General features: G+C 38.7%; 1 pseudogene; it reads right to left on the bottom strand.

Annotated features, from left to right (window-relative positions):
* Window positions 1-12,705: 12,705 nt before the first annotated feature.
* On the bottom strand, window positions 12,706-13,752 carry LOC101570389 (annotated as a pseudogene).
* Between the last annotated feature and the right edge of the window lie 11,950 nt (window positions 13,753-25,702).

Below are 25,702 nucleotides of genomic sequence, written 5' to 3'. Positions count from 1 at the left end.
TTTAGACCACTGAGCCATCTCACCAGCCCCTACCAATTTGATTTGAAACTGTCTCATTGCTATTTGTTTCTCAATAAAATTATGGAAAAAAAACTATAAAAAAAGAATGCCTTGTCTTTCCTTACATGTAACATTGACAAGGAGAATCCCAGCTCTCATATTCTGCATGTTGTCTTACTTACTGAAACCCAGTATAAACATAGTTTCAAAATGTTAACTGATGTCACTATCAAATGCAAATTTACTAAATAGAATATAATATTTTAGTCATTTTTGTTTACACCCTTATACAGTTGAAATAAACATTTCTCAAAGTTGCTTGTTTAATTTATGCCTTTCCCATCCCTGCAGTGTTGTTGTTATTAATTTGTCATAAAGTAGATTATTTTGTAACTACTACCTTTGTTATTCTAGAGTCCCCTCATATCCCAATTTAATTATATACTTTATGGAAGGTGATTATGTATAATATAGTATTAGATGGTTCTATGAGTAAGGGCTATTTTCAGAAAAATGTAACTTCCATTTCTCAGTGGTCCTTTGTAAATGAAATTATCCAGGCATAATGGTGCACACCTGTAATCCAAGCACTCTGGAGGCTGAGGCAGGAGGATTGCAAGCTTGAGACCAGCCAAGGCTTCACAATGAGATCAAGGCCAGCCTACATTATGTATTGAGATTTTGTCTAAAAAAGTATAAATGAAATCACACCATACATGATTTAAACCTTAACCCTATGGTTTCCTATTTTGCTCAGGGGAAAAATTTAGTTTCCTCCTACATTATACAGATGCTACATATACACGTGCCTTTCTTGATGCCTTCCACTGGGCACCTGGGTCCCTTGTCCTTTTTTTTTTGTGGAACTGGGGATTGAACTCAGGCCATTACACTTGCCAGGCAAGTGCTTATTCTATTGAGCTATCTCCCCAGCCCACACATGCCTTTCTAAGATCTTCTCATGTCACTCTTCCCTCCCTCACATTCACTCCAGCTGTACGGCCTTCCTAGCATCTGAACATACTCCGTTTCAGGGATGCTGTTTACCTATTTGGTGTACTACAATCTCTTCCCACACATATCTTCATAGCTCTGGTTCTCCATCTTTCAACTCTTTAATCAAATATCACTTTTGGCACACAGGTCTTTTGACATCTTACAGAAAATAATGACCATTATCTTGTGTGCTCTATTTTTTATCATAACACACAAAATGTGGCTTTCACAATATAAACTTTATTTATTCTCAACCTTACCTAGAACAGTGCCTTGAAATATAAGTTCTCATTAAACATTTTTCATATGAGTGAATAGACACTTGATCTTCCAAGGAGCTACCTTGGATTTCTTTTTTTCTGTGCTGGAGATCAAACTTAGCTTCTGGATGTTTTCTGTCCCTTCTGGTACAGCTTAAATCTTCTCCAGCTGTTGGGCTAATTGAATGTATTTCTATACTTGTACCCACACAATAGGCAAGGCTGAGGGAGAAGCACTCCATGTTCTCTCTTCTCTCTGTCTCTGTCTCTATCTGTCTGTCTGTCTCTCTCCCTGACACACACACACACACACACACACACACATGCACACACACACACACACACACACACACACCCCACTCACCTTTGCTTGTAAGCCCTCAGTTCTCAGAGTCTTGAGTACACAGAATGCTTGGTGGCACACACCTGTAATCTTAGCACTCTGTAGCCCAAGGCAAGAGGATCACTATGAGTTTGAAGCCAGCTTTGGCTACATAGTAAGTTTGAGGTTAACCTGAACTACACAGTGAAACCCTTTGTCAAAAATAAAAATAAGGAAGAAAAAAAAAAAAAAAGGGCCGGGGAGATGGCTCAGTAGAATAAGCGCTTCCCTGGCAAGCACAAGGGCCTGAGTTCAATCCTCAGTTCCACCAAAAATAAATAAATAAAAATAAGATAAAATAAAAGTAAGGGGCCGGGGAGATGGCTCAGTGGCGTAAGTGCTTCCTTGGCAAGCGCAAGGGCCTGCGTTCAATCCCCGGTTCCGAAAAAAAAAAATAAGGAAAAAAAAAAAAAGAATTAAGCAGGATGATAGGCTAGGAAGTGCATGGTTTCCCTTCTCATGGGTACATCAAATAAATATCTCCTCATGGATCAATTCCTTCTGAAAAAAAGCAGAAACAAGTTACGAGACCCATACAGCAGACAACTAAGAAACTATCTCTGCCATAACAGGCAGGGAACCTGGCAAGCACAAGGGCCTGATTTCAATCCCCGGTTCACGCAAAAAAACAAAAACAAAAGCAAAACAACAAAAAATGGGCCGGGAAAAGCTAAAACATACTCATATACAATGCCACCCCAATGCACAGCACTTTAAAAGTGGGAAGGGATCCCCAATTCCCAGCTTCTCGCTAAGGAATGAAGGGTTTGGAACACACACAGCACCTCAACTTTTATGATTGACCTGGAAGCTTTGGCTTTTCCAGCTGTTTCTGAATAGTCAGGCTTCTGACTAGCTTACACATGGGTCAACAGGGAAATACACAATAGATCTATAGGTGTCTGAAGGGTTCATCTGAGTGTCGGTACTTTTGTGCCTCCAGCTCACTCCATCAATAAATCCAGGTCCTCAGACTCTCTGGAAGGAGTTTGGGCACTCATCAAGTGTTCAGCTTTTGGAGCTCCCACCAAGGAATGGGCTTATAAGGCACTCAGCTCTGCGAGTTGACAGGGCTCTGCTTTCCCACCTCACTAGATGACAGAGAACAAAACAGTGGTTTTCATTTTATTTATTTCTATTTTTTTTTTGCAGTACTAAGGATTAAACCCAGGGCCTTGAGAATGCCAGACAAATGCTCTACCACTGAGCTACTTTCCCACCACCAAACGGTGGTTTTTAAATGGGTGCACTTCTAGAAGCTATCACCCAAGTTTAGACTGTGCAGTCTAAATGAGAAAATATGTGTGTTATAAATCCTCTCTCCAGATTAGTGTAGAGAAAATGATGGATAAGCTCCAGCTCACTGTTTTCCTATGAGTTCAGAAGGAACTGAAACATATCTAACACCCATCTTTTCCAGGAGCACCTTGAGAGCCAGGTTTCTACTGTAGCAGACCACTGATAGGAATTGGCATAATTTCATCTTCTGGAGGCAACAAAGAATGAAGACAGCAGATTGGTCAAATGCATATTTTGTAACCCCCCTCCCCAAAAAAAGACTTGATAGATATTTACTTTTTTTTTTTTTTTGTGGAGCCAGGAATTGAACTCAAGCCCTTGAGCTTGCCAGGCAAGCACTTATTCAACTGAGCTATCTCCCCAGCCCCGATATTTACATTCTTTGGCAGGGCTGATTGTTAGGTTCAGGTCCTATATGAGGTCTGTCTGACAAGACTGGGAAAGGTGATTATCTTATTTAATGCAAAACAAATGAAAAACAATACAGAGAGTTAAAGAAAAAATGATGAAATAGGGAAATACATTCTCAATCAAGAGAACAAGACAAATCTCTGGAAACTGACCCTAATAAAATGAAGATATGTGATTTACCTGACAGTGAATTAAAAAGAATGGTCCAACCAGGTATGATGGTATACACTTGTAACCCCAGCACTCTGGAGGCTGAGGCAGGAGCATTGCCTTGAGTTTGATAATAGCCTGGCCTGCATAGTGAGTTCAAGGCCAGCCTGAACTACATAATGATCCTGTCTCAAAAGACTTAATAAAAGAATGGTCCATCAACAGATAAATGGATAAAGAAAATATGGTATGTACATAATGGAATTTTATCCAGCCATAAAAAGGATGAAATCCTGTCACATGCAGCAATGTAGAATGAAACTAGAAGATATCATGTTAAATAAAATAATGTAGGTGCAGAGTGACAAAAATATTTTTAATCATTTGTGAAAGCTAGAACAAAATCACTGTCATCATCGTCATTTGAGACTGGGATGGGAAGGGAGGACAGAAATGCCGAGAAGTGAGCTAGTAGGTAAGAGGAATTAGTTCCATTGTTCTACATAGCACCATATGCTATACAGTAGGAAAACTATGGTCTACAATAATAACTGAGGGCTGGTGAGATGGCTCAGTGGTCTAAAGCACCTACTTAGAACAAGCTTAGTCAAAGCACAGGGACCGCAGTTCGATCCCCCAGCACCACATGCCAGCCCGCCCCGCCCCCACGTGGGCTAAGCTGGCCACACACACACACACACACACACACACACACATAAATAAAAAAATAATAACTGACATATTTCAAATTAATTAGAGGCTGAGATTCCTAATGCTTAGAAACAATAGATGTTTGAGAAGATGCAAATGCGAATTATCCTAATTTGGTCATTATACATTGCATTCGTGTATTAAATTAGCATACTGTATCCCATAGACATGTACAAATGTTATGTACCAATACAAAAGAAGAACCCTTTGGCTGTGAAATAAATTACAAATACTTTTAAAGAAATGGTGAATGACACTCCTTTACTAGCATTGTGTGGCATAGAAAAGTCCTCAGCTCTAGTGAAGTGATGACATACAATAATCATAGCTGAAAATTTATATCAAAACATAATGTTATAGACCCTAAACATATGCAATAAAAATGTTAGACCCTCTTAAGTAAAGGTAAATTATGATTCATACGTTAGAGCCGAAAGGTCTCCGCTCAGTTCATTCTAAAGCCACATCAGCCAGCATTTAACCAGAAATTAAGTTGTGTAGAGATGAAACACAGACTATTTCATACCATTTGAGATTAGACTTAAACATATTCAAGCTGAAAGACCATGCGCTGAGCACTTTTCTTTTAATGCTCCTCCATCTGAAGATTTTCATGGGCTTCCTGTTTACCAGCAAGGCAAGGAAAAAATTTATATTGGTCCCTATGCTATACCTTTCAAGAACTTTTTCTTTCTTTTTCTTTTTAAAATGTATTTAGTACAGGGTCTCCAGGATCTCACTGCACAGATCAGACTTGTAGTTATCCTTCTGTCTTTCAGTCTCCCAAGTGCTGGGATTACAGACGCTTGGTCTCAGTGCACCTCAGGGGTGGGGCTGTCACAGCAGGCAGGGTATCAAACACCTGGCCCCTGCCTCTGCCTAAAGCAGGCACTTTGATCTGCTGAGCTATTGAGGACTTTTTCTCTACATTCTTTATAATACCTCTGTGCCAAGCAGAAGAGTCTAGGTTCTATTGTGGTTTGGGGTTTTTGCAAAGGGAACAATACAATACAGGATGCATTTTATAAGATTATTTTGTAATCATCCAAAGAATCATATACAATGAGTGCAGGAAATCTGTCTACACACTAAAGACCAAAGAATCCTGCTAAGGGCCTGGATCCTAATATCCTGCATGAGTCCAGCTGAAAACTGCGAGCCTATAACAATGTCTCCTACAAGTCCAATTGGAGGCTTAGGATCCACGACAATGTCTCATGAAGGCCTGCTTCACAGATCTTCACTGGAAAAGCCCAAAGTCAGTGGTTGCAGCTAGAAAGTCTATGTCAGTGGGATGAAGTAACATTGCTAGCAGGCTGAGGGATCTGCACTGGAGCCAGGAAGATATGCTCAAAGTAAGAACCAGAGCTTCCTGGAAAAGTAACACAGCCATCCTCAGCAACAGTGAGGTTTCAAGCTTCTCCAGCTGTGAAGCAAGCTGAGTTCCCTTCAGGGAAGTCAATGTGATAAGCTTTGTCAAGAGGCTGAGCAGTGAACTATCTTTCCCTCCAAGGCCAGAAAGTGATGCTCAAGGTGAGGACTAGAGCTTGCCCAAAATGAACTGTAGCCATTCTCAGCAACAATGAAGTCCTGAGCTCTTCTTCTGACAAGAACAGCCAAGTTCATCAGAAAAGCCAGCGTAACAATGTCTTCCAGCAGACAGCCCAAGAGAATCAGCAGCTTTCAACATCTCCAACACCTTCTCCAAAGAGCTTCTCTAACAGCCTCTCAACAGTTTCTCTAGTTTTGCCTCTTATGCTGCTGGCAATAATTCACAGGTGGGCCACCTACACCCAGCACCATGCTAGTTCAATTCAACTGGGTGTAACAAGTTTACCACCAGTTAGAAATCCATTATAGTGTCTATAATAACTTGATGTATAGACTTCAGTGAACCATTCTGTTATATCCATACCTTTGTGTAGTTCCCTCACATTAAAAAAAGTCCCAGCTGATCCCATAATTTGTAAGTACGAGAGGGCAGTGGAAATGCTGCCATGCCAGTTCCAGGCCTAAGCCTCAAGAAGACTTGGAAGTTTGTATACGTGTGTTTTTGTGAGTTCTGAGCCAGAAAGTCCAGCTGTGAAAGTTCAACTGCCCTGCTAAAAGGACCATGTTGATAGGTTATACAGGAAAGAGAAAACATGAGGCTCCATGGAGACAGAGAATGAAAAAAGCTCGGGAATCTCAGGTTTCCCAGTCCCTAGGCAACTCACCAGGTGAATGAAGCCATGGGAGTAAATGCTGGAAATCCAGCAGAAGAATCACCCAACTAAGGCTAGCCCAGAGTGCAAAAACTTGAGAAAAGGAAATGACCTCTTTGAAAGCACTATATATAAGGGAAGCACATATACAGCAAGAACTAACCAATATAGTATCTTAAATCAGACCCAATCACACTCTGGAACCTTGAAAAAAATCTTTGTAGGTTAGTAAATCTATGTTACCCTAGAATAGAAGGGAAAGAGTTTCAAGTTCATGAAAGAAATATATCCAAATCTTCATAACCAGAAAATTCAAGGTAAGAAAAACTAGTGAGATTTCAAGGGCACAAAAAAGTATTTCTCACTCCTCAAAAATAAAAATTCCCATGGACTAATAACTAGTAGTTCATCCATTTGACCTGCCTCATCTTGTTAACTGTATATTTATTGAGGCTCTGCCAGGTGCCAGATGCATAAAGGCGTAATTCTAAACTAATTAATTTTTGATTACAATGTAGGCCAGGCATGATTGTGCATGCCTATAATCCCAGTATACTGGAAGGCTGAGACAAGAAGATCATAGGTTTGAGCCCAGCCTAGACAACAACTATAAAACTTAGTGACTTAGTAAGACTGTATCTCAAAATTTGAAAAATAAAATTTTAAAAGGCTGAGGATGTAGTGTAGTATGAAGGCCGTTGGTTTAGTCTGTTGTACCACAAAAGGGTATGCTAAGTTTCTACTATTTTATTTGTGTTTAAAGGAGTAAGGGAGATGAGGGCCTGCAGATAAAAATCCAGAGAGGAGAGAAAGCCCATAAATACACAGGCTTCTTGGCCTGGACAACTTAGAGAACCTAGAGCAAGCCCCACCTGCAGTGGAAGAGATGTGACTGGTACATTTCCCTGGTTTGTCAAGCTGTGTTCTAGAAACCACTGTTTTTCATTAGCTATTTTTTTTGCAAAGGGGTTCCTTAGTTTCTGCATTTCGGTCTACCTTGAATGAAATAAATGGAAAGCAAAGACATAAATTTTTAATATTAAAAAATAAGGGAGGACCTACATTTTGTTTCCCTCATCATGATTACTGTGATATACTTCTTGAAAAAATTCATCTTGAGACCCATTTCCCCTGAAAATAAGATTCAGTTGGACAATACCCTATGAATCTGTAACAGGAATAGTGATAATACTAATAACCGTAAGGATTAATTGTTATAGAACATATGTTATGCACCACAAATGCCTAACTAGAAGTGCTTTACAGATGATAGGAGCCTGGCAGGGTGCTATAGAAGAGGACACCAAGAATTATGCATAAAATTAAGTGCACTAGTACCCCAAGAGAAGGCAGCAACCTTGAGAACATCATTTGATTCACTCTTCTGCTATGAGATGCTCAGATACACTTTGCATGTATCAGCTGCCTAACATAAAAACAATGTCAATATAACAGTAATTGCTGCCACTTCTTGAGCATCCACTTACCCAGAATCCAGGGGAATGACTTCATTTGATTCCCACAACAACCTGAGAAGGTGCTACAATGCTTCCTGTTTCACAAGGGAAGAAACCCAAGCTCAGTGAGGCCTGGAGCTAGTAAATAATGCTTTCGTATAAGAGCCCAAGTGCTACATTATTTCCTTTTATTAAACTATTCCTGTATATCCATCAAAAAGCTTAAAAATGAGCACCGTTAAATAAGTGAATCTAAAGTAAGGACTCTTAATCTGGGACCACAACTTCAGTTGTTCTGTGAACCACTGTAATGAAATGTCTAAAGCAGGTATACACATGTATTTGGGAGCAGTGTTTCTTATTAGTCTTAAAGGAGTCTTTGATTCCAAATAAAGCTAAAACCTGAATTAAAAGGAAGGCTAGAGTACAAAATAAAATACCCCAGCTCAAACTGAGTATTAAGAGCACAAGACAGGAAATGTCCCAAAGTATGTAATGATGTCTGTTCATCTTCACTTGCCTCTAATACTCACTACATCCAGAAAGAGTTCATTTCACTATCCACCCAATGGCCTCACACAAAACACAGTTGAGTTTTCTGAGAGGGACGTTAAACCACTTCGCAGCTGTTGCAGGATGAGCTGTGCTGTACCTTTCCTAGCAGAAAAGCCATGATGAATCCACAGAGTTTTGGTGTCTAGTGGTGTGGAGGCAGCCTGCTTAGAAGCAGAAGTGTGAACAAATAACTGCTGTAGGTCTCTTGTAGGCTCATTTTTTTCTAAACCCAACAGGGATTGGATTCTGATTGTGGTCCAAATAGAAATTAGGTCATTTATTCCACTTCTGAAAACCTGGCAGGAATACCCTTCTTTAAACACATTCATTAGGCAAACTGAACATTTTCCAAATAGGAATTCAAGAGAGATTTCCAAGTCTCACGCAAGCACGTGGCTTGATCTTGGTTTGCAATCTTATTGTGGATGTGTAGGAAGAACTCAAGTTCTTGTTGAAAGACCCATCTCTGTGGAAAAGAGAAATGCTAACTCTCTGAGAAAGAAGACTGTGGGAAAGAGTTGCCATGTCTTTATTTCAACAGAAGAAAGGAAGAGAGGCCCAATTCTCAACAGACAGCAACAGTTCTTCTCTGCCACTTACCTCCTAAGGAGCTTGCACGAGTTTGAGATGCACACTATGCCACAGATGAGACTCAGCGAACCCTGCTCACACTCATGGTTATGTCACCCTCCTTGGTGGAGACATGTTTTCATTAAATGGCTTGTCATAGCAGTGGCCTGGCAGTATGGGAGGGCAGGTGGTCACATCCCTCCTCAGGACTGAAGTCTCAAATGGTATCTAAGAGGAGGCAGAGAAAATCTCTTCAACATTTTCTACATTTTCCTCCTTGTCTATAGGTTTAATATCTTCACACAGATCTAACTGGGCGAGCAGCAGTAAGCATGTGGTAAGTCCATGTGAATCACCTCTATAAATCCACCCTATGAACTACCTCAAGCTATCATAAATTGAAGCTACTTTAAATCTTAGTGCTCCTAAATATACTTTAAAAATTGAAAAAAATCTTATGCAAGTCCCTTACTTCACTTCAGATCATCTAAGTTATGGGGAAAAGGTAAAAGTCATATTCCACTGAACTCCTTTCTCTAATGTTGCCCTTTTATGATACATTGGATACTTATTCTCAATTCTTTATCTGCTCCCTGAAATAGAATTATCATTTTTATTGTATTTTTTGGTTGAATTATTTTTATTTTTTTGGTTGAATTACTTTTAAGGAGAGGTTTGATTTTTGTTATTGGTGCAGAGTACCAAACCCAGGGCTTCCAGCTTGCTAGGCAAGTGTTCCATTGCTGAGGCAAATTCCCAGTCCCTGTAATAGGATTATAAATCCACAGCTTTTGTCATTTTTTTATGAGTTTACAAAGTTAATATCTCCACTCAGTTGATTTTCAGCCTACCCTTTTGGCTTGTTTGGGACTATAGAATACAGAAAGAAGTGACAGTGTATCTGTTATGAGCAGAGACCTGAAGAGGCATGGAAAGCTTCTTGCAGCAACTTCTAAGCTTCTGTCATTCACTATGCAGAAAAGTAGATCTCAGATCACTGTTGTTCTTTAGCCCAAGTCCCGTGGACATAGAACAGACATGAATCACACCCAAAGCCTAGATCAAAGCCCAACTGAAACTAGAAAAGCAGAGCCAATCCATGGACAATAGATAAAGAAGTATGTTTGTTAGCTTCTGACGTATCAGGATTACTCAATACTGCAGCTAAAGTTCACTAATGAATCTTCCAAATCCAATGCACCAATAGGTTTTTCTATAATTTACCAAACAAGAGATTTCATAAAGCTCTATCTATCTCTGTTCAAAATATACAAACAACCAAAAATAGATACCTCCCTTCATCAAAATATGCAATGATATTCAAATTCATTTGAAAAGAGCATTCTAACTAGCAGTTAATTTGTAGGATTCTCACCTTGACTAGCTATACATGCTGATACCTGTGAACCAAGTAACTGCACTGAAGATAGCAATGTGTAATAGAAGGGTCATGCTTGGAATACCTGTTATTCTGGTCTTCTAAATATGTACTTCTTGTCATGGCATACCAATTATTATCATACTGTCTCACAAGTAAAAGTTTTCTTTTTTAAATGGGCAATAATGAAAAAAAGACACAAGAAAAAGAAAAAACAATTCACAGGACTGTCCTGCTGCAATGCTGTATATAGTTAGATTTCTAAATTTCTGTGTAAAATATGTAATTGTTTATTCATATTCTTTAAATATTTTTCATTTTTAAAATTTTTATCTCCATATTCTGTAGGGACTTAATGTTTAACATATCAATACTTGATGGAAAAAACCTGTTCCATGTTATGCCCAAGATGTTTGATATTCAGACAGTGAAGTTAAACCCAACTGCAATAAGATGTAGGCTAATAACAAGCTTCTCTTCTGGAGGGTTAACAACCTAAGTTTGCAGACCAAAAATTAGAGAAATAGAAGGGCTGCAAGGACAGCCAAAATTTTGACCCTAGCCTTTTAAGGTCAGTGAAGACTCAGGATATAGGAGAACATATACTGTAACATCATGTGACTCAGTTGTGTCCCAAATTTTCTGATCAAGGAGATTATGGGCCACAGAGCAACATGATTGATGATGTAGAGTGTGCCTAAGGACAGTCGCCTGGAGGGAAAACATTCTCTCAGGCTTTCACAGAGAGCACATTGGTCAAGCAATGGCTGTGACTCATCCACATGGCTGACACTGACAAAGGATTGCAAACTGCGGTACACGGTTACAGGATAAATCCTGAGGGGACTTGACTGACCTTATCAGATACAAAAGTTACATTTCTTGTTATACAGGTCTTGCTCTATCTTGGTCTTAACCATCCAGCAGAAAAGTATAAAAATGAGGTGTATAAAGTAAAGCTATATTAATATACTGACCTGTAAAAGGCTCAAATCAACTTCTGTGGATAACCCACTACTGTTGTGGACTGCTGGACTGTGTTGAATTGTTTTGCTGAATTCATGCACCTATAGTATTTAGATGCCAATGGAATATCCATTTCTGACAGGACTAAACAGAAAAAAGGTGATACAAAGGAAGGACCATTTTGCATCTGTATATACAGAATAGTTAGGATAGATATATACCTACTTTTGCTTAATTCAATGAGAAGAAAGATTTGTACTCATAGTGTTTGGACAGGATATTCTGTTTGTACTGTGGCTAACCACTAAGAAGATAACAATGTACAATGTATTAATTATTGAAACTGTCCTATTAATCAGTTTTGAAACTGTCTCATTGATATTTGTTTCTCAATAAAACAAAATTTAAAAAAAAAAGAAAGACCATTATAGGGCCAGGGATATAGCTCAGTGGCACAGGACCTATCTGACAAGTGCAAGGTGATGAGTTTGATTTCCAGTACCAAAAATAAGTGAGTAAGTAAGTAGTATTTTACTTCATCCCCCTGAATAACTGCAGAAATATCTTTTTTTTGGAAAGAACTCAGTTACTTTATTTAACATGTAATGCATGTCATAAAGCAAAATGCATGTATTTACTTTTCCCATACTCCAATGTATGTCTACAAATCTTTAGGTTTCTAATTTTAGTTTTGCATCTATCATGGAAACAGCTATGCATTTCTTTCTACAGAGAGCTAAACGCAGACTTAGACTATAAATAATGAAATAACATTGAAACATGACATGAAACTAATTAGCAAAGAGATTTTTAACATTTATTGCTTATTCCTACAAAATGGTAAATTTTAGTCAAATTGATACTTCTGTAATTTTGTTTCATGTATTTTAAGTCATATGCACAGCAAGTAGTATAGGTATCAATTAAATTTTTAAATTAAATTGTAAAAAAGTTCTAATCTGTTAGTCAACATATATTCCCTTTTACCTACTGGCTTCTCAAAAATCTATCCTCCCAGAAAAACTGTCTAAATAGGGAAGACAATACAAATCCTCCTTTAAAATTTTCAAGTTTTGTATGTGTGCTGCCGAAGCGAGCACTAAAATTTTCAAGTTTTGTAGGAACAACAACAACAAAAATCCATAAACTATTTTATTAAAATCTGATTATAGGACAGAAGTTCTTTAACGAGTCCTCCATTATTTTTGTGCCTAACACTGTGCTGTATTGAAAGGTCCTGTAATTATGAATCATTTTCCAGCTTCTTCAAGTACAGGACACAAATATGGTTCTAAAAGCAAGGAAGACTGAAAGATGACTTGACTTTGGCTTTTAAAAATTTAATGGTGACCCTGAAATGCCAGATTCACAAGTAAGACAGCAACAATAGAAATTAAAGCAGCAAGCCACAACTTCACCACACATCATTGAGATTTCTAAAATAGGCAACAGTGTTTTACTTCTTGCACTCAATCTGTAGAATCTTCTTTTCATTTTTCCTGTTTTGTGGTTGCAGGCAGTTCAAGGCTTGCCTACTGCATAGGCTCAGCTTTTCTCATGGAGATCTCAATCTTTGTTGCAGTCATAGTTATGTGACTTCACTTTACATCGATCACACTCCATAATTTCACATTTTGATGAAATTCTTTCTCCCCTTCAAATACAATGTGCACTTTAATGAAGTACAGATTGGTTTTACTAAACTAAGATCTGGAAGTGAATTTTAGCATACATGGAAATGGTGACTTCACCCCTAGGCTGATGCCAGTCATGTCTACAGGGAACAAATTTTTTTCTCAGCATCCTTCTTAGTCCACATGTACTTCCCTGTGGTACAGCCTTCTGGGGCTAAGAGTGTGTTAAAGTCAGAAGTTTTTCTTCTGTAATAACTCCAATATTTCATCCCCTCATGGAAACTAGGTACTCCAGAATGATATACATAGACTTCTTCTAGACTCTGTAGACCCTGATATGTCTTTGAACATCCTCCATTTTTGCATGAGATCCCAATTTTAAATTCATCACTGTCTTCTTCTTTCTTATCTTCTTCATTCCCTGACGACAGTTTATCAAGTGCTTGTTTTAGAGAGGCAGATATTCTTAATTCCAAACGCATCATTGGTTCATCTGGCCTTGGTCTTTTGATTGCCTCTACCCGCTTTGGTGCTTGAATGACATGCTCCTGAAACCTGGGCTTCAGTTCCGAGAGCTCTGCCTTCTCAGCAGTCTTGACTTCTGGTTTGACTGGCTCAGGAGACTTCTCGCTATTATACCTGCCTTTCATGCAGCCTGCAAGTGACCTGCTTGGTGCTCATGGTGGCCAAAGTGTGAACGTCACTCACTGCTCGCTGCTCGCTTCCTCGGCGGCCGCCTCAGCCACCGCCACGCCCTCAGAAATATCTTTACCAGTCATTTCAGAATATTTTTTTCTCCTTTAAGCCTTTATAGAAAAGAATGTTGGGCCAGACAAATAGTTCAGCAGATTAAATTGCCTGCAAGCAGGTGCAGGGGCCAGGGGTTCAATCCCAGGCCTGTCGTGCTGGCCCCGCCCCAACGGCTTGCTCAGATGGCGATTGAGACTGGACATGGTGGTGTGCGCCTGTAATCTCAGCTCTTGGGAAGCTGTAAACAGGTGGATCACTATGAGTCTGATCTAGTAGTGAGACCCTGAATACCCTGTAGACCCTTCCCTAAAATACAAGAAAAGAAAAAAAAAGAAAGAAAAGAAAGTTGACAGCAGTTTTATTTCATAAAACTTTTTGACACACTCAGTTGAGGTGGTTCAGAACCCCCAACCTGAGACTTGTCAGTCTTTTATGTACCTCCTTCTATACATGAGAAATAGTCATAGCTGTCATAGTTAGTCTTAAAGTGGGTATACAGTGTAAGGATACTATGTATTATAAATTGATCAAAAAAGAGAAAGAAATGAATAAAAATAAATAAAAAAAGCACCCGTATGATGGTTGATTTGATGACACTAGGAATGGAGCACTGAATACCAAATGTTGACAGTGACTTAAAAAAAGTCCATCTGTTTTTCACAATGCTAAGCTGTCTTCAAGTTTCTGTATCTCTGAATTTCTCTCCTTCCCTAGTTTGTTTTTCTATTTCTTTTAACAATATTGAATAATATTGAGTTGCTTTCACCCTAAGAAACTATGAATTGCCAGGTTCTGTTAAGTTACTGGTATAATTGGAAAAAATTGAATTTGAATAGAAATTTGGTTTTCATATCTTTTATTTATTAATGTTCTTCAAAATACAAAATGTAAAAGGATAGAACAGTTTTACATAATATAGAGAATGTCAGGAACAGAAAAAATGAGGACAAAGAAAAAATAGAAGCTGAATAAAAATAATGGGTTTAGTTCTGTCTAGAGAGTTTTGGTTTTTACATCTGTTTGTGACTAATATGTATTTCTCATCTGAAGTAGTGTTAACTCATAAATATTACTGGTGCTTATCCATTTGATAAGTAAACCTAGTGATTCTGTAGCCATGGTTCAGAAAGAACTATTTGCTTTGGTCTCCACTCAAACTGTAGGGAAAGCAAAGGAGTAGTAGGATTTGTAGAAGTCTGATAGATAAATGGCTGGTCATCAACATTGATTGTGTCTTTGTTCCTCTCATGCATGGGTGTGTTCAATTTGTTATGAGTGTGCTTTTATGAGTGTAAATCGCACTCCAATAAAACAGGCTTTTTAAAAGCAAAACTAGGGAACAAATAAAATTTACAGGATTTGTTAGTAAATGTATATAGAAGCTAGCTACATAATGGTAAAAGACAAGGGGAAATCAGACTCCCCTAGAAATAGAAAGCTAAAAATTTGATTTAGAAAAAATCCTTCTTGTAACAGACAGTTCCTGCTTGTATACAAGTGATAGCAACAGTAGTGTGTATTATCCCAGGCCAAGTTTCCAGGTTTGGCAACTATAAAGTAGCTCTTTCCTCCCTGGTGTGACATCTGCAATCCTGGTTACTCCTCTTGGTGGTTCAGTTATCAGTCTCTCAAGTTGAAATACAAGGGTTCAAACTCCAAGCCCCTACTTTCTAACTATGGAAGATTGGGCAGGTATTTAATTCATCATACCTCAGCTTCATTATCTACAAAACAGTAATGGTGTGTAGTTCAGAGAATTATTGCAAAGAATTATGCACATGACATCTAGGATATGCTCAATAACTTTTTAGTTATGATCGTAATTTCTATGGTAATGCCTCAGAATGTGACACAAATAAAAATAAATCACCTAATTCTTCCCAAATTACCTTTTCTATAAAAATAAAAAAACAAATGACTGAAATGTTCATGGAATTACACTGAAGTTTGCAACTTACTTTAAAATGCACCAAAAATAACCTGATTTAATGGATAGATGGCAGGATCAATAAGCAGAGATATATATGATAGAATAAATATACTGAAATGTTCATTGTAGCATCTAGGTGATGGGAATATGGAAATTCAAAGAACATTTTTTTTTCAATTTTCTGTATGCAGATGTTGGAAAAAATGCAAAAAATTGAAAGAAGTAAGTGGCATACATATTAAAGTTCTATATTATTACTAAATATAAGGAAAGGTCCTATACTGTATAACTTCAGGTTAATTATAAATATTTACCAATTTCCTCTTGTTTTTCCAGCCTTCTTGGTTTTCCTTTCAAAATTCAGGAAAACCTTTACTTTCACCCTAGATAGGTCTATTCTGTTAGATGCTCCAATGAATGCTTATTTCTCTTTCTGTTTGTAAGCAGATTTTGTATTCAAAGCCTTCTTTCTACACAAAGTGATAAGAACCACAAAGGCCCACCTAGCTTGTTTTACTCCAAGAAAAGAAGAGAAGGTATGTGGGGACCCTTCTCTTTTAATAGCCCATGAGTATGATTCAATTATGTCAGAGATCTAAATTATTTATACTTTATCTATCCCTCAAATTAGGCAAATTCTAAAGCTATTTAATTGCAAGAGTGCATTAATTTTCCATAGAGAAATGTAATTTTCTTGGTTCAAAATTCTACTCATTGTCTGCTATCCTTTTTTGTAAAGAGATTCTTGTTTAGCTCATGAATGTTTGGGCCAACAAAAAAGGGGAAAATGTCTGACAGACACAATTGACTTGTCTTCCCCAAAGTCTTCCCCCACCTTTTTTATTTAATGGCTCACAAGACTATCTAGAGGCCAAAAATTTAAAAAAAGGCATGGTGGAACCTAGGGAACTGGTACTTGAGTTCCCATTTCTCCTAGTTAAATGAATAGTAACTCATATCACTTGTAGATGCTGCGACAGTTGTAAAACATGTCAACAAATTCTCATCAAGAGATAGGATCAAGGGTCAAGATGCCGAAGAGAGGCTGAGAAAGTGAGTTTTGTTTTCCCAACATCTATAATAATTCTACAAAGGTTTGAAGGCTGGGAATTCTTGCTAAGTAGTCAACCAGGACAGTCCATTGAAAATCTCTTTACAATAAATGCAAGTCAGATGACTATTGGTAGAGGGACAAGGAAATATATAGTCTTTTTTGCTAATTGCCTACTAGTTGAGCATTTTGAAGGCTAGTAATTTACCAACACATGAAAACCATTTTTTGTCATTCAAGAAAATTTACTTCAGTATGAAGAGTAAAATCAACCTTTACTTTGTTTTTACTATATATAATTCTTGACTTTTTATTGTGATTCTTCAACATCAATGCCCCTCCCTATGTATTATTCTTTCTATCTTTTCTTCTTTATTTTAATTGAAGCACAGGGCTAGCCAAATAGCTCAGTGGATTAAAGTGTCTGCAGGCTGCCGCAGGGGCAGGGGGTTCAATCCCCGGGCCTGCCTTGCCAGCCCCACCCCCGGGGCATGCTGAGATGGCAGTTGAGACTGGGCGTGGTGGTGCACGCCTGTAATCCCAGCTTTTGGGAGGCTGTGAACAGGCGGATAACTACGAGTTCAATCTAGTAGTGAGACCCTGAACACCCTGTAGACTGTTCCCTAAAATACAAAAATAAAAATAAAAAAATAATTGAGGTACAACAGGAACACAGTATGCAATGTACTCTAACTTAAAGTGTGCAGCTCAATATATATCTATATCTATATCTATATCTATATCTATCTATATCTAATATATCTGGCTTATCAGCTATAGGCTGAGATCTAGAATACTTCCAATACCCAGAAGGCTCTTTCATGCCCTATCTCAGTCAATCCTCCCCCTCAAATAACCATCATTCTTATTTCTATCTCCACCTACTAATTTGCCTGTTCTTTGTGATCATGGTATCTCCCCTGCCAGGTAAGTATATTGCCTGTTCTTGAACTTAGCAGTAAACCATGCAGTCTGTATGTGTTTATTATCACTGGCCTCTGCCATGTTGTCTATGAGAATTAGTTCATTTTGGGCTGAGTAGTATTTCATTCTACATATTTATTAGAAATTGTTTATTCTATTAATGGGTGGGTAGGTGATTTCCATTCTGAGGCTATTATAAATAAAACTACTATAAACATTCTTGCAGTGTATGTCTTCTGGGGATATACACGTACACTAATTTCTCTCAGGCACTTAGTTAGAAGTGGAATTTCTAGATGATAGAGTACATGTGTATTCAACTTTAGTGAATACCACTTAACCAGTTTTTTTTTTTCTTTTTACTTAACCAGTGTTCAAATTGGGTATATTCACCAATTTATTTGAAGCTTCCAAGAGAAGAGATTAGCATGCTCCCCGATGCTAAATCTTCTCACCAATCCAGTACCTGTAAAGAGAAGTCTAATAACACATGTCTAACAACACTAGTCCTGTAGGACTGGTTCCACATCTTCCTATCAGACTTTCTATGTTACTCTAACTCTCAGGGTCAGCTTAAAGGAATCTACAGCAAGTGGTTATCTTTTACTCCTTCATGATGTAATAAAATATAAACAGGTAAGGCAAATGATGCTTACATCCATTTTAAATTTGTCTTATTTCAATAATTTGAGTAACTCTGTTCTTTTCCTTTGGTTCATGCCTCTGTGGTTTAAAGAAATAAATGCAACTAAGCTATGGGTGTGTGATGAAAATAAATGAGTAAAGTTCTTTAGGCTTCCTGGGGACAGGAAGGAGGATGGGAGGAAACTGTTACAGAAATGTAATCATTATTGTAATCGGCCTGCAGTGCTATGAATAAGTCATAATTATCTCACAATCTGAGTTAATGTCGTGATGCTTGTTCTTGCCGTGTCAACATGTGCGTGCACATATCAAGAAGACCACAAAGCTGCTACACTACAGAACACCTCAAGCTCCCAATTCATGTGACTGTTGACCTCATGCTCCAGGAAAACATTCAGTACCATCAGGACTGGGTGCAGTTTGAGGCACACTGGCCTCACCTTTCCCTATGCAAATCCTTACTGTCTTTGTGTGTAAGAAAGACCACATTCAGCTGCAATAATGACTTGTGTACAATAATGACCTGTCATTATTGTATTGGGTGGGAGCCAGTATCTGGCAATTCTGCAGGTGTGTTCTTATTTAAACTTAAACAAATCCCAGAAAATGTCATATTCTTGTGCATATGAATGTTCCTAATCTCATCTTCATTCCATTCTTGTGAGTTGTCAAAGAATATTCTACTCTACAGAAAAGAAAAGAAAACTGGAGAGAGAGAAGATAATGAGAATGAAATTGGGAAAACTTGTGTGTTCATGAAATGGTTTTAAGTATGCTAAATTGGATGCCAGCAGTTTTAGTCTAGACCAGCTATTTTGTTGTTCCCAGATTTTTTTTTTTTTGAACATGAGGAGGCAATGTTAAACTAAGATGTGTGTGATGATTCTGAGAGATGAAATGGTCTCTGGGATCAAAGTCAGGGTTCTTCCAGATGCTCGGTCTCTTTAGCATCTAGACTTGGTCTGATGCATGGTCCTTACTGGACCCCACTCAAATCAAAGGAGAGCCTTTGGAGGAGCTGGGGCCGAGGCACTGGCAGTTTTTTGAAGTTCTTGGGATGATTCGAATGTTCATCCAGAAATGAGAAGCACTGTAGCCCAGCCTGCCTTGGATCATGGGCAACAGGAGAAAAGCAGCGCTACCTGAATTGTGACAGTCATATTCAAAATATTTCCAGCATGATCTGCTGATTCTTTTTTTTTTTTTTTTGTGCAGGGTCTCACTACGCAGCTTGGACTCGTACTGATCATGTTTTCAGCCTCCCCAGAGCTACGATTACAAGCTTGTGCCACCATGCTTGGACTTGGTGGTTGGCTCAGTGCACCCCAGGGGTGGGGCTGGCACAGCATATGGTGCCAGGGATCAAACCATGGCCCCTGTGCTTGCCTAAGCAGGCGCTTAGTCTGCTGAGCTATCTTTTTGGTCCTGATCTGCTGATTCTTAAATATATGATCAAATGACAGGGTGGATGAAAATGCTAACTTTCATTGAAGTAAAGCAGAAAAAGGGTAAAAAATAACACCTTTCACCAAACTTCGTGTGTCTTAGGTACTTTTCTTTCATTGCTGAGACACAATATCCAACACCCAAAGTTAAACGGGAAAAGGTTTATTTAGTTCTGAGTTTCTAGAGGCTTCAGTCCGCAACCAGCTGTGTCCAACGCAGGATGGCATGGTACAGGGGCAATAGTTCATCATGGTGGTAGACAGCAAAAGCAAGAGGGCTTAGGGACATGGGATTGACAAGTTTGTTTCTGTCTTCATATTGTATTCAGGGTGCCTACATGAATCATGGTAGCCCTCACTCCTTAATCCCAGCACTGAACTAAAAATCAATCACGAACTCTAGGTTCAGCTACCAAGCCCCATCTAAAAGTGCACCACGTTTTGGGGAGACATTTATTTATTTATTTATTTATTTATTTATTTAATTTCATTTATTTATGTGTGGTGTGTGTGTGTGTGTGTGTGTGTGTGTGTGTGTCTGTGTGTGGCCAGCTCAGCCCACCAGGGGTTGGGGCTGGCTGGCATGTGGTGCTGGAGATTGAACCACGGTCACTGTGCTTTGCTAAGCTTGTTCTAAGTTGGTGCTTTAGACCACTGAGCCATCTCACCAGCCCCTGGGGAGACATTTAGACACAGACCATAACATCATGCTTCATCCATTAAAAAGGAGAAAAGAAATAAAAGGGGGAAGAACGGAGAAGATAAGGACAGTGGCAGGCATGGCAACTAAGCAGGGTGCTCAGAGGGCATGTAGCAGAAGTTTTCAGGATTCCAATATTTACCACTTCTCTAGGCCTCAATATTTTGACAGAAGGACCTGGAAAAGCACTGACCTAGCATGCTTGGCCACAGCAAGGCCCTGATCAATCTGAAATCATGTAACTTGGGAGGGCAGCACAGCCCCTTATACAGGAATCTATTTATATGTTAACACATTTTAAAAAATAAAGTAGGAAGAGCTGTTAAGCCATAGTTCTGGAGGTGAGAAATTGTCCAACTATGAGCTCCCTAATGGGCTCCAATACATGGAGCCTGAGCTGCAATCAGGAGAAGTACAGGAGTTGGGAATATAATTCCATGATAGTCACTTGCTTAGTATGCGACAAGGCCCTGAGTTTGATCTGCAGCATAAGTGAGAGAGAAGAGAGGAAAAAAATGAGGGGGAAAAGAAGGACAGGAAGGAGAGAGAGAAAAGAAGGAAAGGAAGTGAAGGAGAGAGGAAACTAGACACATTGGTACACACCTGTAATGCCAGCTAGTTGGGAGACTGAAGCAAGAGAACTGTTGGAGTCCAGGAGTTTACAACCAAATTGGGCAACATAGCAAGACCCATCTCAAAAAAGAGGAGGGGGAAAAGAGAGGGGGAGAGAGGGAAGGGAGAAGGAAGCAGAAAAGGGGGGATAAGGAGGGGGAGAGAAACTAAAAGGGAAGTTTTCATTAAAGATTCTAAGAGGTTACATGTTATCTTTGTTGACTGTATAAATAAAATTTTCAGTCAATCTTTGAGGTCTGAGCTAAGAGTCAAAAGCAAGTTCAGAGGACTGATGTAACACTTATACTGATGTGATATAGGATATAGTTAAATATTCTTAGTACTGAAATAAATATTGGCTTACTTCTTTTCAAAACAAAAGGAAATTCTGAGGAATGACTTAGGAGGAACAAAAGGAATCCTTTGATCTCCTCAGTGTAGAGACATAGTGAAGAGCCAGGGAAAGGGGTAGTCTCTGCCCCATAAGGCCCCACCATGGCTCCTAAGGGTGAGTGCTTCATTGGCTTCCAAACAACTCTTGGCATTCTCACAACAGGCACCAGAGATCATACAATGGCAACTAGAGGTATCACGAGCAAAATCCACCAACAAGAAAGACTTAGAGCATGAGAAACACAACATGGTTGACATCACATCATGATTCCTGAACATATGCAAGGCTCCTCCTAATGACTAAGAGAAAAAAATCTTTTTGAGGAGGAAGCACTTGAACGAAGCCTGAAAATTCTTTGTGAACTGGGAATTCAGGATTCCTATTGATATCATAACTGCATCTGTACCTAGCAGTTGGTGAGTTCCAGGAATATTCACAACACAGTAATTTTTTAACCTCTATCCAAACTCCATTAATAAAAACCACCATAGAATCAGAACAGAGTAGATGAGAAGAAAAAGGTATCTCAATGCTTTTCTACTATGAAATTCATAAACTCATGCTTATCATTCATGAAAGCTTGTTAGAACTGGATTGACTCAGGAAATTAAAAGTGAAAAAGATACAATATATAGAAACAATAAATGACTCTTGATAAACTCCATGTTTCTCACTGTCAGGATTTCGGTTTTCATAACATAAGCCACCCACATTGGACTTTATTTTTGCACAAGGACATGGTCTATGGAAGATAAGTATTTAAAAGCATGGCTGATAGAATGAATACTATGGAGCTAATCAGCTCATAAAAATGCAAGCAAACCACTTCAGGATAGAGAGCAAATTCCAGACAGTAAGTCTGACTCTCAAGGTCTTCATTTAATAATGTCCACTAGATGCAATTTAGACAAACTCATTCTTGTGTTCTGAATAGGGCCATCAGTGCCACAACAGAAAAAAGTAAGCCAAAATATTCTCCAATTTAGGTTAAAAGGGAAAAAAGACTATCTTTCTTTTTATTGTATTTCCTTTTTTCTCTCTCTCCTTGAAGAAATAGATATTTTCAAATGTTTGACACTTTATCATAGCAGAATAAAGTAATATCAACTTTTTTCCCAAAAAAAGAAAAAGAAGTCATGGTTATGAGAAGATTAAAAAAAACCCAAAGCTTTATTCTAACACTATGTTTGGAGTCTAGACCATAGGACCACCTTGTAGGCAAAACTACTTTATACCTGGTTGTTAGCATGTGTTGATAATTAGAATCCTTTGGATGAGGTCCAAGACAGAATTCCATACCCAATTGTATTTTAATATTCAGAACACTAGAGAAGGGCCAATTTGTTTTCCAAAACAAAGATAAGAGCCACCCAGGGGCTCTACTTTCTAAATGAAAATCATATTTAATAACCCCAGCATCATTTGTATGGACCAAAACATTGCTGCTATCCCATGGAGATTTACATTAGGAATAGCAGAAGATGGGGAGCCATGGGACAGATTTATCATTAGCTGGGTTTATGCTCAAAATACTGATACAGAGCTCTGCTTTCCAGGCTATAAAGTGCTGCTGAGACTCATGCTTCAAAAAGGGTCTCTGTCTGCCCTGAATCCAAATGTGAGACAAGGGACAGAAGGCCTGGATTCCAACATGGTATGCAAGAAGGCCAGGCTCTGGCATATAGAAGGAAGAGGGAAAAGGGTAAAGGGTTACAGATGCACTACCTATGTTTTGTGGAGAAAGAGTAAGAAAAAAGAGCGTGCCTGTATCTGACCTCTGAATACAAGGACTTCAGCATATGCGATGTATGATATTTGACCAAACTTGAGGATCTAGAGAAGTTAAACATCTGCTTATAAAGAATTTTCATGCACCTGATAATGCTATCAGCAAAGGGGAAAAACGTAAAACATATCAGTGAGGTTGCTGGTAATGGGAGATCTGCCACTTTAAGTGGATAGATCCCGTGAAGGGAGCCAGAGCGCTGAGGGCTGGGCATCAGGGCTCAAATTCTGTGTCTCCCACGTCCCAGTGTTGTGATTTTGCCAAGTGATTTCTTCTGGGCCCTGATTGCATCAACTGTAAAATGAAGTTGATAACAGTACCATCCCTTATATGGGTTAAATGAGTTAAAACATAAAACACAGAACTGTGCCTGGTATGTGACAGTGTCTGTGGGCGATTATTATTTATAATTTTTCAGATGGTTTGAAATTATCACCTGTAAAGCTGGAAATGGATTACAGATTAAAAACAGGACATTTTAAACAAAAACTCAGTGATGGGGGTGATGAGATTGATTGGGCTAGAGATGAAACAACAAAAATAGCACAGTGGAATCAAATGACTCTTTTTTCTAGCAACTGGCAGTACATAAAATGAAAATAATGCACCTAAAATGCTCTCACAATGTCATTTAAAGACAGAATAAAATGGTGGCTGAATTTGTTATAGGCACTAAGCTTTTATCATGTTAAAACAGTACACGAGTCATCAGCATAGTTGAAGCAGTGAAATTTTTCAAAATAGTTCTGCAGTCCTTGCCAACTTACAGCATCATTTTGAAACAACACACACTGAGCATAAAAATAAGGCTCTTAGTTCTTTCAGCATAAATTAAACAGCTTAATGTTATTGGAAAAAATATGCAAACAAAATTTAAATCTGATTATATAAGTGCGCATAGGATCTTTCAAAGCAAGACGCCACAATGCATATAGAGAAAAGCTTATTAGAAAAAAGTAGACAATTCAGTAGAAAAATGGGTCCAAGACTTGATCAGACACTTCAAAAGAGAACATCCAAGTCCATGTAATAAAAATAGGGAAAAAGGTCTCAGTTAATTATTAAGGAAATTGAAATTGAAACTATAATGTTATATCAGTACACACCCTCTGACTAGCTTAAAAAAATCAGAGAGTAACAAGTGTTTACAAGGACTTGGAGCAATTAAAATAGACTGAATGTATCTTGAGATGATAATGCTAAGTTAAATAAATCAGACACAGAAGGTGTCTTAGTCACTTTCCCAGGTGCTGGGACAAAATACCTCACACTCAGAAATTAACAGCAGAGAGGTTCACTTTGACTCACATTAATGGGCCAGGGTTGGCTGCTCCAACACAGGACGGCATGGCAGAAGGGCATCATGGAGAAGTTGCTCATCTTATGGCATGCTGGACAGGAAGCAGAGTGTGAAAGGAAGACCCAAGAAGGGAGATAAATCTTTCCAGTCTGTCACCACAGTGCCAAACCTCTTCTAACCAGATCCTATCTCCTGTAGCAAGTTAACTATAGCCTTCCATAATCCAGTCACCTTGCTAAAGCCCTGCCTATGAGAGCACAAGGCTTTGAAGGGAGAACTAGATATAAGCCATAACACATGATTTCTCTTACATGAGAAACTCAAAATGTAAATATTTTAAAGAGCAAAATAGACAAAAGATGGCAGGAAACAGGGAGATAGACTTCATGGAGATGGGAAAGGGCCTGGGGAAGGACTGAAAGGGAAGGGGAAAAGGAGTAAAAATGAACACACTGAATATATATTTCCCCACCTCAGGAAGAATGAAATTATCATGCATCACAAATATATATTAATAATTTTTTAAAATTTAATTTAAAAATCTGGATATGATGGTGAATGCCTACTAACTCAGAACTTGGGAGGCTGAGGCAGAAGGATTGCTTTGAGCATGAGGCCAGCCTGGGCTACATAGTGAATTCAGGGCCAGCCTGAACTGATTAGCTAGACCCTGTCCCAAAAAACTAAAAAAAAAATTTTTAATTAAAAAAATAAAACTTGGGCTGGCCTATAGCTCAGCAGACTAAAGCACCTGCTTAGGTAGGCACAGGGACTGGGTTCAATCCCTGGCCTGCCATGCTGGTCCTGCCCCTGAGGCATGCTGAGACAGTGACTGAGACTGGGCATGCTGGTGCCTGCCTGTAAGTGGGCATGCTGGTGCCTGCCTGTAATCCCAGTGCTTGTGAGGCTGAAAACAGGAGGATCACTATGAGTCCGATCTGTGTGGTGAGACCCTGTAGAGCCTCTACTAAATACATTAAAAATAAAATTAAAAAATAAAACTTTTGGTTCAATATTCGAAAATCTATCAATGTAATACACTATATCAATAGAGCGAAAACTAAAAACCACATGATCATCTCCATTGATGCCAAAAAGGCTTTTGACACAGTCCAACACTCATTCATGTTCAAAGTCCTACAGAAAATTGGAATAGATGGCCTCTACTTCAATCTCGTAAAAGCCATTTATG

The sequence above is a fragment of the Octodon degus genome, unplaced genomic scaffold, assembly GCF_000260255.1.
Source record: "Octodon degus isolate 3935 unplaced genomic scaffold, OctDeg1.0 scaffold00041, whole genome shotgun sequence".
NCBI lineage: Eukaryota > Metazoa > Chordata > Mammalia > Rodentia > Octodontidae > Octodon > Octodon degus.
Note: the sequence above shows the minus strand (reverse complement) of the source record. Positions and strands in the feature narration are given on the sequence as shown.